The 17,498-nt window shown below is 42.2% G+C and overlaps 1 non-coding gene across 1 annotated transcript; it reads left to right on the top strand.

The window, feature by feature from the left end:
• Window positions 1-66: 66 nt before the first annotated feature.
• Window positions 67-139, top strand: Trnat-ugu (transfer RNA threonine (anticodon UGU)). Its single transcript has one exon. It is a non-coding gene; the product is annotated as a tRNA-Thr (tRNA).
• Window positions 140-17,498: the final 17,359 nt, after the last annotated feature.

The raw sequence follows: 17,498 nt of genomic DNA, 5'->3' as shown, positions 1-17,498 counted from the left end.
TCGGGGGCAAAGACTTCAGAAAGGAGGGAGGAGTGGTAGCGGGATTGGACTGGGTCAATCATCGGTGACCAGGTAGCTCAGTCGGTAGAGCACTCGGCTTGTATTCTGAGGGTCCCGGGTTCGAATCCCGGTCTGGCCGCTACATTTTCTCCTCTCCTGTTACAAGCCTATTTGACCCCTGTGACCTTGAATGAAGATTAAGGTCATTCATTTGAACAAACTTGGTAGCCTTTCATCCCCAGCATGCTGCAGCCCCAATATCAGTATCCTGGGCCTCTGGTTCTTGAGAAGAAGTTGTGTAAAGATTTTAGCCTTATTGACCCCCTGTGACCTTGAATGAAGATCAAGGTCATTCATTTAAACAAACTTGATAGCCCTTCATTCAAGCATGTTATGGGCCAAATATCAGATCTCTAGGCCTCTTAGTAATTCACAAGAAGTTGTTTAAAGGAGTTTTAGCCTATTTGACCCCTGTGACCTTAAATGAAGGTCTAAGTCATTCACTTGAACAAACTTGGTAGCCCTTCATCCCAGCATGCTACAGGCCAAATATCAGTACCCTGGGCTTTCGGTTATTGAGAAGAAGTCGTTTGAATGAAAAGTTTACGCACAGCGCACGACGACGGACGGTGCATGATGACAATAGGTCAGATGACCTAAAAATAGTACAGTATACATAGTTTTTTTATGTATTCATGTTTTTCACAGTACTGTTCAGCACCTGTCTTTCTATGATATATTCTATATGTGTTATCACCACTACATATAGAGTCGCTACTAAGTGTATAAGTTACGGGTCGAAGAAGTACCTTATTATCAACTGTTGTATACATGTCTGCAAGATACAAATTACCTGAAGCTGAGTTTTCTTTTGGTTTGATGTTCATACAGTATATGACCAAAACCGAGATCCCCAGCGTACCTCCGCCAAGTATGTTCAACTGATATGTCCAGTGTTTGTATAAACAAATCTACTGACACCAATTGCTACACTAGAACTGGAATAGCGACCCATGGAAGGAATGATCCATATGATATGCATTGCTATACAATGTAGTATATATACATATATACTCTGGGCTCACACTACCTATTTGCATTTTCGTTAATAACGAATCGATCTGGCTAATTGCTAAAATAAATTCATCCTAATTCGCAAACAAGAGGCCCAAGGGCCTTTCGCAGACACAAGCTTCAAACATAGTTTTTTCAGTCACATTACTTTCATAGCAAGTCTAAAACAGTTGATAAATTAATCAGTTACTGTACAGTTACTGTACAGTACCATATACATAGAGTAAAACCCCTCTAACTCAAACCCGGATTCCTCGAATACCCCCTATTTGTCAATCTGGTCGTACAGTCCCGACCGTCTCCGTATATAATCTATTCAACAAAACCCTGGATAGCTCAAACAGCTATTCGTCGGATACCCCTTATTCCTGGAACAGAATTATGTACCTGTTTCATCAAATACATAGTATTTACCCATGTATTCGTCGAACAGGTGTTCAGCCCTTGAGATTTTTTTACCTGTGTCACACCTGACTGCACAGACCGACATGAATAATTGCTCACGATCTTGTGTTTATACAGTTGGTGTGTCGAGCCTTTAGGTAATTAAGACATTAACGGTGTCATTATTACCTACCTACACAATCGCAAGTCATTGTTTGATGCTAACTTTATTTGAATATTTCAGAAAAGGCATTAAGTTATTGATGTTTCTCTCGTAATAATCTTAGCTGTAAATACGAAAATACGGAAGTTTTTGATCTTGGTAAATAGAAAGTACACATAATGTGAAATGACAAAAGAGGCGGAAGATATTGCTGACGTCCGCCTAATTATAAAAGTTTATTTTTTTTTTAATTTCTTTGTTGGTTTCATTCGACAAGCTAACACAATGTTATTTATCGTAAGATGTAAATGATATCAAACGATATATGCAAAGTACATTTTATCAGTGCGTTCCGTATCTCGTAAATTGTATTTTGTAACTTTACTTGTAAACTCATATAACCCCAACGTTACGCTTTTACTAAATAGACATCTATAAATATCATTTCTTATGTCCGTAAATATGCTGGTTAATAACTTTATTGTGAGTATATATTTTTAAAATGTTATAAATGATTTATGATAATTAAATAATACAAAATGTACTCCTTGTTGACCAATATGGATTCTGCATTGACCTAGATGACGATCGCTTACTCTGCTGTGAATGATTTAGGGCTTTCTCATTAGCTTTTTCAAACGCTAAATTTATGTTATACATTTTTTTTGCAACTTGATATTGCTATCAATAAAACACTTAAATAAAGAAATCCAAAATGTTGAAAGATAGGGTAATTAAAATGTCATTGTCGTGCATTGTTTGTCATAGTTTGAGACCGGACATTTTGACTGTTGATTGTGACCAACCTCAAATGAGTCGAATACCCCGTATTCCTCAAACTATTGACCTGGTCCCCTGCTGTTCAAGTTATAGGGGTTTTACTGTATATTTTAATGTTGAAGGATGTAAAGTAACAATACGCACGACGGAGTATGATTTAATGAACGATCAAGATCTTTTGTATGTGTGTACTTTTCACTTGATGCATAAAAACATTATTTGATGCTCCTTAGTTATTTAATGTTTTTCACAATTTGCTAAATGAAATTCATATTTGCTAAAGAGAAAAAAATAACTTTCGCAACTTTTGCTAAGCAAACTGGAAAGTTAGTGTAAGCCCAGATACTATATTGGTATATCAATGTTATTGCCTCTGTGTGTTATTGTTTATTTTTGTGAAAAAATTGTCCATACTCTTTTTGTTTGATTTTGATAAGGGGATAGATTGCCTCGAAAATTTGACAACTACAGCACCATGACAAAAGTATTCGCGATTTTTTAAAATGGCGGCTCTGCCGTTGTGAGCCGCTGTGCGCTTCGGGCGATTAAAGGGGTATAACTCGTACAGAAATGTATATTTTTGGCTAATTTTTTTATATGACGTCGCAGATGACGTAACTGACGTCATTTGTCAAAGACAGACGTCAGCTTACTAAAATACCAACGTAAACAAAGCCACGTAAAGATGGGGAGGAAATCGGCGGAAGTTTCGTCTGATATGAAAAAAGTTATAATAGAAATGAAGTCATACGGACATAAAACTTCAGAGTTGGTGAAGGCAACAGGAATACCAGAATCTATGATTAGATCCATATGGAAAAGGTATTTGGAAAGTGGAACTCTGGAAAACAAAGCAAGAACAGGTAGGCCGTCTAAGTTGTCAACGAGAGACAAAACATGGCTTTTTCGTTACACAAAAACAAACAGAGGCAAAGTATTGACGGAAATAACTAATGAATTAAATGAAAGATTGGATGTACAAAATACAATAAATAGTCGAACTGTTCAAAGATTTCTTCATAAAAAGGATTTGAAGCGCAGAGTTGTCAGAAAAAAGATGGCTGTTTCGGAAGTAAATCGTAAAAAACTTTTAAGCTGGTGTTTAGAAAAAAGACGACTTAGTGTGGAACAATATTGGAAAACTATAATATTTTCTGATGAAAGTCAGGTTGTAATAGGTGATAATCACCGTGTATATGTGTGGAGAACAGCCTGTGGATCTTTTCTACTAGAGTGCATGTGCCCTCCCCGTCAGCGCCGGATATCTGTTATGGTGTGGGGATGCATCACATATTATGGTGTAGGAACTCTTTGTAAAGTTGATGGAAATATAAATGCCCAGAAATACATAAATATACTAGATGACAATCTTTGGCCTGTTATCGCTCAGCATTTCGCCGACAAAATATATAGATTCCAAGACGACAATGCCCCCGTACATCGGGCACATGTTACAAACGAATTTAAGCTGCAAAATAATATACCAACCATTATATGGCCTGCACAATCACCAGACATTAATATTATTGAAAATTTGTGGCTTAGAATCAAAAGGACTTTGCAAAACAACGCCCGGAAAATCGGATCTGCAGACCAGCTCAGTTTCTAGCGATTTCCGATATATGGGTTTCATTCACTCTGCAATACGTCAGATCTTTATATAATTCAATACCTCGCCGTTTGTTGACAGTTATCAAGTCCAAAGGTCACCTCACAAAATACTAGGTAAGTGCAATTATTTTAATGTTGTTTATATAACGTTTTCCATCAGCGATGCTTAATGGAATGACGTCCGCCATCTTGGAAAATCGCAAATACTTTTGTCATGGCGCTGTATATTATTATATCAGTTACTGTTGCAACGCGACTACAGTAGCCATACAGGAAAGGAACATGATCTTGCGCAGTAGTCCGCTAAACCTGCCTATATTATTAGGCTTTTTAAATTTAAAAAAAAAAATAAAGGCAGGTTTTGCGACTACTTGCGCGGCACATGATCTTGTGCACTGGTAATTTAATTCAGCTAATTTTAATAAAGTAACAAACTTATTTAGACATAAAAAGTATAGAATGGCAATGTAAATTCTGATACAATCTCAGTTTTTAGTCTAAGGTGCAGACGTACCGTGTTACAATGGGGCGATAGTGGAAGAATGGCGGAAAGTGACTCCTGATTTAAAAAGTCTCCATCGTTTTTTTTTATTTGACATTTTTAAAAATTGCAGTCTGATTTATAATTCAATTATTTTGTTTTTCATTGAAATTAGAATGGTCAGCTAAATAAATTGAATATCATAGTATGATTAAAATTGGATTATAGTGTACTGCGCAAGATCATGTGCCGTGTTTACAGTTCAAACATGGGATAACAGCTGTTAAGGTCAATGTTTTTCGTTTATTTTTGGTAAACTGAAAAGATATCATTTATTGTTGGAAGGTACTGAAAAACAAATGTTTGTTCCTTGCTGACACCATAATTTAACAATAAATAAATATTTAATGAATTATCTATCGGCTATGAAACTCTTAGGTGCGCAAGATCATGTGCCGGCATTGTAATAGGCCTAACTATGAGTGTGTTAGATCTGTGTGTGCGGGGGAGGCGGGGGGTTACCAACATATTCATTATTAAAACGATATCTTGCTTCCTGCTTATAGGAAGCCTCCAAAATACCAATTTGTTTTTGATATCCTAAACACATGTTCCTACAAGACATCGAGGTGAAAATCGAACAGTACGGGTGGTATCTAGGCCTAGCCTACCTAAATCGCAATAGGTTTGGTCATAGGGCAAGTGTTTCATTTAAATTTCCGCGGAAAACACACTCTTTAAAGAGCATCTAGTTTTCTACACTGGTTTGCATGTTCTTAATATGTATATATTTAGACTAAAACAAAGTATGGACAACGGAAATATAATAAGAGTGTTAAATAAATACCATTCGCCGGTCATCGCTTCAGACTCTGCAGCCATCTTGTTGCTGAAAATAGCCTCTTTTAGGGCAAGGTCAAACGCGCCGTTTGATTGGTCGCGCACGCCGTCCCATATCATATATAGATGGTAAGTTTCCCTACAACGTTGTGAGGGCTATCCAATGCTTAGTTTCAGAGAAGAAGCCGTTTAAAGGAAATAGCCAATTTGACCCCTAATGGCCCCACCCCACAGGCCCCTGGGGGGTCAGCCACATCATTTGTACAGTTTTGAATCCCTACCCTATAAGGATGCTACCATTGAATTTGCATTATGAGTGCTGTCCGGCAATGCTTAGTTTCAGAGAAGAAGTCGTTTTTATGAAATAGCCAATTTGACCCCTTTTGGGCCCGCCAAACAGGGCACCAGGGTCAGCCCCATCATTTGTACAATTTTGAATTCCTACTGCCCTATAAGAATGCTACCATTGAATTTGCATTATGAGTGCTGTCCAATGCTTAGTTTCAGAGAAGTCGTTTATTAGAAAATTGCCAATTTGACCCCCTTTGACTCAACCCTCAGGCCCCCGGGGGGTTCCGCACCATCATTTGTACAATTTTGAATTCCCATCCTATAATGATGCTACCATTGCATTGTGGGTGCTATGCAATGCATAGTTTTAGAGAAGAACTCGTTTATATGAAAATAGACAATTTAACCCCTTTTGGTCCTGCCCATTTGGCCACCAGGGGTTGGCCCCCTCATTTGTACAGTTTTGAATCCCTACCCTATAAGGATGCTACCATTGCATTGTGAGTGCTATCAAATGCCTAGTTTCAGAGAAGTCGTTTATATGAAAATTGCCAATTTGACCCCTTTTGGCCCACACTCACAGGCCCCTGGGGGGTAAGCACCATCATTTGTACAACTTTGAATCCCCATCCTATAATGATGCTACCATTGCTTTATGAGTGCTAGTTATCACCTGCTTAGTTTTGGAGAAGATTTGAAATTGTTTATATATCAAAATTGCCAATTTGACCCCTTTTGGCCCACTCCAACAGGCCCCTGGGGGTCAGCCTCATCATTTGTATAATTTTGAATCCCTACCCAATCAGGATGCTACCATTGCATTATGAGTGCTATCCAATACTAAGTTTCAGAGAAGAAGTCATTTGTATGAAATAGCCAATTTGACCCCTTTTGGCACGGGCCCTTAGGACCCCATGGTTTCAGCACCATCATTTGTACAACTTTGAATCCCCACCCTATAATAATGCTACCATTGCATTATGAGTGCTATCACCTGCTTAGTTTCGGAGAAGAAGTTGTTTATATGAAATAGCCAATTTGACCCCTTTTGGCCCCACCCCACAGGCCCCTGGGGGGTCAGCCTCATCATTTGTAAAATTTTGAATCCCCATCCTATAATGATGCTTCCATTGCATTATGAGTGCTATCACCTGCTTAGTTTCGGAGAAGTCAAAGTTGTTTATATGAAATCGCCAATTTGACCCCTTTTGGCCCCACCCCACAGGCCCCTGGGGGGTCAGCCTCATCATTTGTAAAATTTTGAATCCCCATCCTATAATGATGCTTCCATTGCATTATGAGTGCTATCACCTGCTTAGTTTCGGAGAAGAAGTTGTTTATATGAAATAGCCAATTTGACCCCTTTTGGCCCCACCCCACAGGCCCCTGGGGGGTCAGCCTCATCATTTGTAAAATTTTGAATCCCCATCCTATAATGATGCTTCCATTGCATTATGAGTGCTATCACCTGCTTAGTTTCGGAGAAGAAGTTGTTTATATGAAATCGCCAATTTGACCCCTTTTGGCCCCACCCCACAGGCCCCTGGGGGGTCAGCCTCATCATTTGTAAAATTTTGAATCCCCACCCTATAATGATGCTTCCATTGCATTATGAGTGCTATCACCTGCTTAGTTTCAAAGAAGTCAAAGTTGTTTATAGGAAAATTGCCAATTTGACCCCATTTGGCCCTGCCCCTCAGGCCCCTGGGGGGTCAGCCTCATCATTTGTAAAATTTTGAATCCCCATCTTATAATGATGCTTCCATTGCATTATGAGTGCTATCACCTGCTTAGTTTCGGAGAAGAAGTTGTTTATATGAAATCGCCAATTTGACCCCTTTTGGCCCCACCCCACAGGCCCCTGGGGGGTCAGCCTCATCATTTGTAAAATTTTGAATCCCCATCCTATAATGATGCTTCCATTGCATTATGAGTGCTATCACCTGCTTAGTTTCGGAGAAGAAGTTGTTTATATGAAATCGCCAATTTGACCCCTTTTGGCCCCACCCCACAGGCCCCTGGGGGGTCAGCCTCATCATTTGTAAAATTTTGAATCCCCACCCTATAATGATGCTTCCATTGCATTATGAGTGCTATCACCTGCTTAGTTTCAAAGAAGTTCAAAGTTGTTTATATGAAAATTGCCAATTTGACCCCATTTGGCCCTGCCCCTCAGGCCCCTGGTGGGGTCAGCCCGACCATTTGTACAATTTTCATTCAGTAGCCCATAAGGATGCTATCACTTAAATTTTGTTAAAATCTGGCCAGCTGGATGCTGTTGTATCGCATTAGCTCACCATGATCCTTTGAACCAGGTGAGCTAAAAATAACTTTATTCGAGGCGGGGGTAAAAATTCTGATATGGCAACTATCGTCCCTTTCTCTGTTTATCCAAATTTTTTAATAATTTTTTCAAATCTCGTATTTTCTGAAAAAAATCACTTGACTGTTATATATTTTCATCAGTTCATCCACCATATACAAAAAAAAATGTATGAGTATCTTGTACTACTTGGCATCTACCCCACATAGGAAACCACTTGACCACCACAGCCCTAAAAAACTCCATCTTTTTTACCTTCTAAATATTTTAATTCAGTGTATCCTTATACGAACAATACTGACGAAAGTACAAAAACAAAATTGAAACTTGTAATAAAAGTGATTATTTATGAAGTCATATACATAAGTCATTAGTACAATTTGCAGGGACAAATATGAAATCATTGTGTGTTTGGATTTATTGCATTGAGAACATTTATCTATCTTAAAATTATTGTTAGGTAATCAAAATTCCTAGGAAAGTTCTACTCATATTGCAATAGTAGCATGCAGGGATAATGAGTTACCAAGTTTGTTCAAATCAATTACCTTGACTATTTGAGGTCATAGGGGTCAAATAGGTAAAAACTGTTAAAACAACTTCTTGTCAATAATGAAGTCAAGGGGCCTAGACAGACCATGGGCTTGAGACATCCTGAGATGAAGGGTAACCAAGTTTGTTTAAATTTAACAAAATTTTACCTTCATTCAACGTCACAGGAGTCAAATGGTCTGAAATATTTAACACAGGTTCTTATCAATAACTATTAAGAGACATGGACACATATTATTAAATAAATAATCTGAACATCTTGTAAAATGAGAGTCCTAGATATATGATATTGACTCTGTAATGTAAAATGAGAGTCCTAGATATATGATATTGACTCTGTAATGTAAAATGAGAGTCCTAGATATATGATATTGACTCTGTAATACATTGGTCACGTAAATGACATCAAGATCACAAAGATTAAAGGCCCACTACCTTTCCGGTGCAAAATTTAAAGGTTTCTTGAAAACATCAATAACATAAGAACATACATATCGATGGCATAAGATGAGGTAACAATACCAAACATATGCAAAATTTTCTGCGTAAGTTATGATAACTGTGGAGATTCATTTCGCTGTTTTGCCGTCTGGCGCAGTGATATGTCTAATGAACACAAAAATAATATTAATTAAATAATTTATTTTGCCTTTGGTGCATGGGCTATCAGTACTTCATTCCATATAGGATGTAGTGCCACAGAGTTTTTTCAGGACGCAATTAGTTATTTTTTATATTTTTAATTTAAACAAAAAATTAGAAGCTCAAACATTTCAATGGTGGTAATAGTATTAAGTTAGTAACTTTTGTAACTGAAGAACAAGAGGCCCAGAGGGCCTGTATCGCTCACCTGGTTTGTAATGCCTAGGAATGTTCTGAATACAAGTTCATTGTTTCTTTTCTGAATTCCCCTATTGGGGCCCACTCTTTCTGCTCCAGGGGGTCAAAGCAAAAATTTATGCAAATTCTGTTAACCCCAAGGATGTTTCTAGGCCAAATTTGGTTACAATCCATGCAGAACTATATGACAATTAGCGATTTACAGAATTTACCTCTATTTCCCCTATTGGGCCCCGCCCCTCCTGCTAGGATAAGTAGCGATTTATAGGATTTACCTCTATTTCCTCGGGAGGTCAGAGCCAAAATTTATACAAGTTCTGTTTCCCTTCCCCCAAGGATGTTTGTGGTCAAATTTGGTTACAATCCATGCAGAACTCTAGGACAAGTAGCAATTTATAAGATTACCTCTATTTCCCCTATTGGGCCCCGCCCCTCCTGCCCCCAGGGGGTCAGAGCCAAAATTTATACTGGTTCTGTTTCCCTTCCCCAAAGGATATTTGTGGCCAAATTTGGTTACAATCCATGCAGAACTCTAGGACAAGTAGCGTTTTATAGGATTTACCTTTATTTTCCCTATTGGGCCCCGCCCCTCCTGCCCCCGGGGGGTCAGAGCCAAAATTTATACAGGTTCTGTTCCCCTTCCCCCAAGGATGTTAGTGGCCAAATTTGTTTACAATCCATGCAGAACTCTAGGACAAGTAGCGATTTATAAGATTACCTCTATTTCCCCTATTAGGCCCCGCCCCTCCTGACCCCGGGAGGTCAGAGCCAAAATTTATACAAGTTCTGTTCCCCTTCCGCCAAGGATGTTTGTGGCCAAATTTGGTGACAATCCATGCAGAACTCTAGGACAAGTGGCGATTTATATGATTTACCTCTATTTCCCCTATTGGGCCCCGCCCCTCCTGCCCCCAGGGGATCAGAGCCAAAATTTATGCAAGTTCTGTTTCCCTTCCCCCAAGGATGTTTGTGGTCAAATTTGGTTACAATCCATGCAGAACTCTAGGACAAGTAGCAATTTATAAGATTACCTCTATTTCCCCTATTGGGCCCCGCCCCTCCTGCCCCCAGGGGATCAGAGCCAAAATTTATACAAGTTCTGTTTTCCTTCCCCCAAGGATGTTTGTGGTCAAATTTGGTTACAATCCATGCAGAACTCTAGGACAAGTAGCAATTTATAAGATTACCTTTATTTCCCCTATTGGGCCCCGCCCCTCCTGCCCCCGGGAGGTCAGAGCCAAAATTTATACAAGTTCTGTTTCCCTTCCCCCAAGGATGTTTGTGGTCAAATTTGGTTACAATCCATGCAGAACTCTAGGACAAGTAGCAATTTATAAGATTACCTCTATTTCCCCTATTGGGCGCCGCCCCTCCTGCCCCCAGGGGGTCAGAGCCAAAATTTATACAAGTTCTGTTTCCCTTCCCCCAAGGATGTTTGTGGTCAAATTTGGTTACAATCCATGCAGAACTCTAGGACAAGTAGCGGTTTATAGGATTTACCTCTATTTCCCCTATTGGTCCCCACCCCTCTTGCCCCCGGGGGATCAGAGCCAAAATTTATACAAGTTCTCTTTCCCTTCCCCCAAGGATGTTTGTGGTCAAATTTGGTTACAATCCATGCAGAACTCTAGGACAAGTAGCAATTTATAAGATTACCTCTATTTCCCCTATTGGGCCCCGCCCCTCCTGCCCCCGGGAGGTCAGAGCCAAAATTTATACAAGTTCTGTTCCCCTTCCCCCAAGGATGTTTGTGGCCAAATTTGGTTACAATCCATGCAGAACTCTAGGACAAGTAGCGATTTATAAGATTACCTCTATTTCCCCTATTAGGGCCCCGCCCCTCCTGCCCCCGGGGGGTCAGAGCCAAAATTTGTACAAGTTCTGTTCCCCTTCCCCCAAGGATGTTTGTGGCCAAATTTGGTTACAATCCATGCAGAACTCTAGGACAAGTAGCGATTTATAGGATTTACCTCTATTTCCCCTATTGGGCCCCGCCCCTCCTGCTCCCCGGGGGTCAGAGCCAAAATTTATACAGGTTCTGTTCCCCTTCCCCCAAGGATGTTTGTGGCCAAATTTGTTTACAATCCATGCAGAACTCTAGGACAAGTAGCGATTTATAAGATTACCTCTATTTCCCCTATTGGGCCCCGCCCCTCCTGCCCCCGGGGGGTCAGAGCCAAAATTTATACAAGTTCTGTTCCCCTTCCCCCAAGGATGTTTGTGGCCAAATTTGGTTACAATCCATGCAGAACTCTAGGACAAGTAGCGATTTATAGGATTTACCTCTATTTTCCCTATTGGGCCCCGCCCCTCCTGCCCCCAGGGGGTCAGAGAGCCAAAATTTATACAAGTTCTGTTCCCCTTCCCCCAAGGATGTTTGTGGCCAAATTTGGTTACAATCCATGCAGAACTCTAGGACAAGTAGCAATTTATAGGATTTACCTTAATTTCCCTATTGGGCCCCGCCCCTCCTGCCCACGGGGGGTCAGAGCCAAACTTTATACAAGTTCTGTTCCCCTTCTCCCAAGGATGTTTGTGGCCAAATTTGGTTACAATCCATGCAGAACTCTAGGACAAGTAGCGTTTTATAGGATTTACCTTTATTTTCCCTATTTGGCCCCGCCCCTCCTGCCCCCGGGGGTCAGAGCCAAAGTTTATACAAGTCCTGTTCCCCTTCCCCCAAGGATGTTTGTGGTCAAATTTGGTTACAATTCATGCAGAACTCTATGACAAGTAGTAGCGATTTATACAGAGCCAAAATTTATACAAGTTCTGTTCCCCTTCCCCCAAGGATGTTTGTGGCCAAATTTGGTTACAATCCATGCAGAACTCTAGGACAAGTAGCGTTTTATAGGATTTACCTCTATTTCCCCTATTGGGCCCCGCCCCTCCTGCCCCCGGGGGGTCAGAGCCAAAATTTATACAAGTTCTGTTCCCCTTCCCCCAAGGATGTTTGTGGCCAAATTTGGTTACAATCCATGCAGAACTCTAGGACAAGTAGCGATTTATAGGATTTACCTCTATTTCCCCTATTGGGCCCCGCCCCTCCTGCCCCCGGGGGTCAGAGCCAAAATTTATACAAGTTCTGTTCCCCTTCCCCCAAGGATGTTTGTGGCCAAATTTGGTTACAATCCATGCAGAACTCTAGGACAAGTAGCGATTTATAGGATTACCTCTATTTCCCCTATTGGGCCCCGCCCCTCCTGCCCCCAGGGGGTCAGAGCCAAAATTTATACAAGTTCTGTTCCCCCTTCCCCCAAGGATGTTTGTGGCCAAATTTGGTTACAATCCATGCAGAACTCTAGGACAAGTAGCGATTTATAGGATTTACCTCTATTTCCCCTATTGGGCCCCGCCCCTCCTGCCCCCGGGGGTCAGAGCCAAAATTTATACAAGTTCTGTTCCCCTTCCCCCAAGGATGTTTGTGGCCAAATTTGGTTACAATCCATGCAGAACTCTAGGACAAGTAGCGATTTATAGGATTTACCTCTATTTCCCCTATTGGGCCCCGCCCCTCCTGCCCCCGGGGGGTCAGAGCCAAAATTTATACAAGTTCTGTTCCCCTTCCCCCAAGGATGTTTGTGGCCAAATTTGGTTACAATCCATGCAGAACTCTAGGACAAGTAGCGATTTATAGGATTTACCTCTATTTCCCCTATTGGGCCCCGCCCCTCCTGCCCCCGGGATCAGAGCCAAAATTTATACAAGTTCTGTTCCCCTTCCCCCAAGGATGTTTGTGGCCAAATTTGGTTACAATCCATGCAGAACTCTAGGACAAGTAGCAATTTATAAGATTACCTTTATTTCCCCTATTGGGCCCCGCCCCTCCTGCCCCCGGGAGGTCAGAGCCAAAATTTATACAAGTTCTGTTTCCCTTCCCCCAAGGATGTTTGTGGCCAAATTTGGTTACAATCCATGCAGAACTCTAGGACAAGTAGCAATTTATAAGATTACCTCTATTTCCCCTATTGGGCCCCGCCCCTCCTGCCCCCAGGGGGTCAGAGCCAAAATTTATACAAGTTCTGTTCCCCTTCCCCCAAGGATGTTTGTGGCCAAATTTGGTTACAATCCATGCAGAACTCTAGGACAAGTAGCGTTTTATAGGATTTACCTTTATTTTCCCTATTGGGCCCCGCCCCTCCTGCCCCCGGGGGGTCAGAGCCAAAATTTATACAAGTTCTGTTCCCCTTCCCCCAAGGATGTTTGTGGCCAAATTTGGTTACAATCCATGCAGAACTCTAGGACAAGTAGCGATTTATATAGGAAATACCTTTATTTCCTTATGGGCCCCGCCCCTCCTGCCCCCGGGGGGTCAGAGCCAAAATTTATACAAGTTCTGTTCCCCTTCCCCCAAGGATGTTTGTGGCCAAATTTGGTTACAATCCATGCAGAACTCTAGGACAAGTAGCGATTTATAGGATTTACCTCTATTTCCCCTATTGGGCCCCGCCCCTCCTGCCCCCGGGGGGTCAGAGCCAAAATTTATACAAGTTCTGTTCCCCTTCCCCCAAGGATGTTTGTGGCCAAATTTGGTTACAATCCATGCAGAACTCTAGGACAAGTAGCGATTTATAGGATTTACCTTATTTCCCCTATTGGGCCCCGCCCCTCCTGCCCCCGGGGGGTCAGAGCCAAAATTTATACAAGTTCTGTTCCCCTTCCCCCAAGGATGTTTGTGGCCAAATTTGGTTACAATCCATGCAGAACTCTAGGACAAGTAGCGATTTATAGGATTTACCTCTTATTTCCCCTATTGGGAGCCGCGCACCGCCCGATCCTGAGCCCCCAGTGGGGTCAGGAGCAAATTTAATACAAGATGTACTGTTTCCGCGCTTTCCCTCCAAAGGATGATTGTGACCAAATTTGGTATACAATTCCATTCATAACTCTAGTGAACAAGTAGCGATTTATAAGGATTCTACCTCTATTATTTCCCCTATTGGCCCCCGCCCCTCCTGCCCCCAGGGGGATCAGAGCCAAAAAATTTATACAAGTTCTGTTCCCCTTCCCCCAAGGAAGTTTGTGGTCAAATTTGGTTACAATCCATGCAGAACTCTAGGACAAGTAGCAATTTATAGGATTTTACCTCTATTTCCCTATTGGGTCCCCGCCCCTCCTGCCCCCGGGGAGGTCAGAGCCAAAATTTATACAAGTTCTGTTTCCCCCTTCCCCCAAGGATGTTTGTGGCCAAATTTGGTTACAATCCATGCAGAACTCTAGGACAAGTAGCGATTTTATATAGGATTTACCTCTATTTCCCTATTGGGCCCCGCCCACTCCTGCCCCCCAGGGGGGGTCAGAGAGCCAAAATTTTATACACAGGTTCTGTTCCCTTCCCTCAAGGATGTTATCAGGCCCCAAATTTGGTTAAAAGTCCAGTGCAGACAACTCTAGGACAAGTAACAATTTTAATGGAATTTACCTCTTATTTTCCCCCTATTGGGCCCAGCCCCTCCTGCCCCTTGGGTCCAGAGCCAAAATTTATACAAGTTCTGTTCCCCTTCCCCCAAGGATGTTTCCTAGGCCAAATTTAGTTACAATCAATCCATGCAGAACTCTAGGACAAGTAGTCGATTTATAGATTTTTTACCTCCTATTTTCCCCTGATTAGGTCCCCGCTCTCCTGCCCCCCGAGGGGGGTCAGAGCCAAAATTTATACAAGTTCTGTTCCCCTTCCTCCCAAAGGATTTTTTCAGACCAAATTTGGTTACAATCCATGCAGAAACTCTAGGACAGAGTGGTTTGTTATAAGGATTTACGTCCTATTTAACAGCCATGGTCATGTAGGACGTGCAAGGTTTGTTGGTGAGGAAAGCGTAAGTAAACCATCGGAAGAAAAACCACCGGTCAGCGGTCAGTAAACTCTGGCAACTGCCCCACATGGGATTCTATGTTGTCCGGGCATCCCATAGTGTGGAAGGCTTGTGAGTCAAGATGGTCGGACATCTTAACCACTCGCCACCCCGCGCCCCCAGAACACTAGGACCACACATAGCAATTTAAAAGTGATTGACACTCAAATTTCCCCTATGTGGGGGCTCCGCTCCACTCCAGCCCCCAGGTGGTCAGAACCAAATTGATAGTAACTGGTTTCTGTTTCCCCTTCCCCAAAGGAATATATAGTCCTGTCCAAAATTTGTGTTTACAATCCATGCAGAACTCTTGGGACAGAGTAAAGCGTTTTATAGGATATTACCTTTAATTTTCCCTATTGGGGCCCGCCTACTCCTGCCCCCCGAGGGGGGTCAAGCCAAAATTTAAAGCAGTAGTTCCCTGTTTTCCCATCACCCAAGGATTTTCTGTTTTTGGTTACCCATGGCAAGAACTCTCGAGAACAAGTAACGAAGGATGTTTGTGGGGATCACCACGTAACCCACAAGAAACAAACATCCACACATGAAATCCCATACAACCTAACACAAACCAATCCTAAAACTAACACAACCCAAACACCACCACTACAAAAAGAAAACTTACCACAAACGGCCAAGACCATCGCTGCTTAAATACAACAACAAATTCCAAACAAAAACAGAACACAACGAAACACATCAAAAAAAGACATAGCCAAAATTTATACAATTTCGTACCCCTTCCCTCAAGGATGTTTCTATTTCTTGCCAAAATTTTGGGTATACATCCATGCAGAACTCTAGGACAAGTAGCAATTTATAAGATTATCCTTTATTTCCCCTATTGGGGGCCCGCGCCCCTCCTGCCCCCGTAGGTCAGAGCCAAAAATTTATACAAGTTCTGTTTCCCTTCCCCGCAAGGATGATGTTTGTGGGCCAAATTTGGTTACAATCCATGCAGTGAACTCTAGGACAAGTAGCGTTTTATATAGGATTTACCTTTATTTTCCCTATTGGGCCCCGCCCCTCCTGCCCCGAGGGGGGTCAGAGCCAAAATTTTATACAGTTCTGTTCCCCCTTCCCCCAAAGGATGTATTTGGCCAAATTTGTTATACAATCCATGCAGAACTCTAGGACAAGTAGCGATTTATAAGATTACCTCTATTTCCCCCTATTAGGCCCCGCCCCTCCTGCCCGATTTATAAGGATTACCCTCTATTTCCCCTATTGGGCCCCGCCCCTCCTGCCCCCGGGAGGGGGTCAGAGCCAAAATTTATACAAGTTCTGTTCCCCTTCCCCAAGGATGTTTGTGGCCAAATTTGGTTACAATCCATGCAGAACTCTAGGACAAGTAGCGAATTTATAGGATTACCTCTATTTCCCCTATTGGGCCCCGCCCCTCCTGCCCCCAGGGGGTCAGAGCCAAAATTTATACAAGTTCTGTTTCCCTTCCCCCAAGGATGTTTGTGGCCAAATTTGGTTACAATCCATGCAGAACTCTAGGACAAGTAGCAATTTATAAGATTACCTTATTTTCCCCTATTGGGCCCCGCCCCTCCTGCCCCCGGGGGGTCAGAGCCAAAATTTATACAAGTTCTGTTTCCCCTTCCCCCAAGGATGTTTGTGGCCAAATTTGGTTACAATCCATGCAGAACTCTAGGACAAGTAGCGTTTTATAGGATTTACCTTTATTTCCCCTATTGGGCCCCGCCCCTCCTGCCCCCAGGGGGTCAGAGCCAAAATTTATACAAGTTCTGTTCCCCTTCCCCCAAGGATGTTTGTGGCCAAATTTGGTTACAATCCATGCAGAACTCTAGGACAAGTAGCGATTTATAGATTTACCTTTATTTCCCCTATTGGGCCCCGCCCCTCCTGCCCCCGGGGGGTCAGAGCCAAAATTTATACAAGTTCTGTTCCCCTTCCCCCAAGGATGTTTGTGGCCAAATTTGGTTACAATCCATGCAGAACTCTAGGACAAGTAGCGATTTTATAGGATTTACCTTATTTTTCCCCTATTGGGCCCCGCCCCTCCTGCCCCCGGGGGTCAGAGCCAAAATTTATACAAGTTCTGTTCCCTTCCCCCAAGGATGTTTGTGGCCAAATTTGGTTACAATCCATGCAGAACTCTAGGACAAGTAGCGATTTATAGGATTTACCTTATTTTCCCCTATTGGGCCCCGCCCCTCCTGCCCCCGGGGGTCAGAGCCAAAATTTATACAAGTTCTGTTCCCCTTCCCCCAAGGATGTTTGTGGCCAAATTTGGTTACAATCCATGCAGAACTCTAGGACAAGTAGCGATTTATAGGA

This window comes from Argopecten irradians, unplaced genomic scaffold, assembly GCF_041381155.1.
Source record: "Argopecten irradians isolate NY unplaced genomic scaffold, Ai_NY scaffold_0029, whole genome shotgun sequence".
NCBI classification, from domain to species: domain Eukaryota; kingdom Metazoa; phylum Mollusca; class Bivalvia; order Pectinida; family Pectinidae; genus Argopecten; species Argopecten irradians.
Note: the sequence above shows the minus strand (reverse complement) of the source record. Positions and strands in the feature narration are given on the sequence as shown.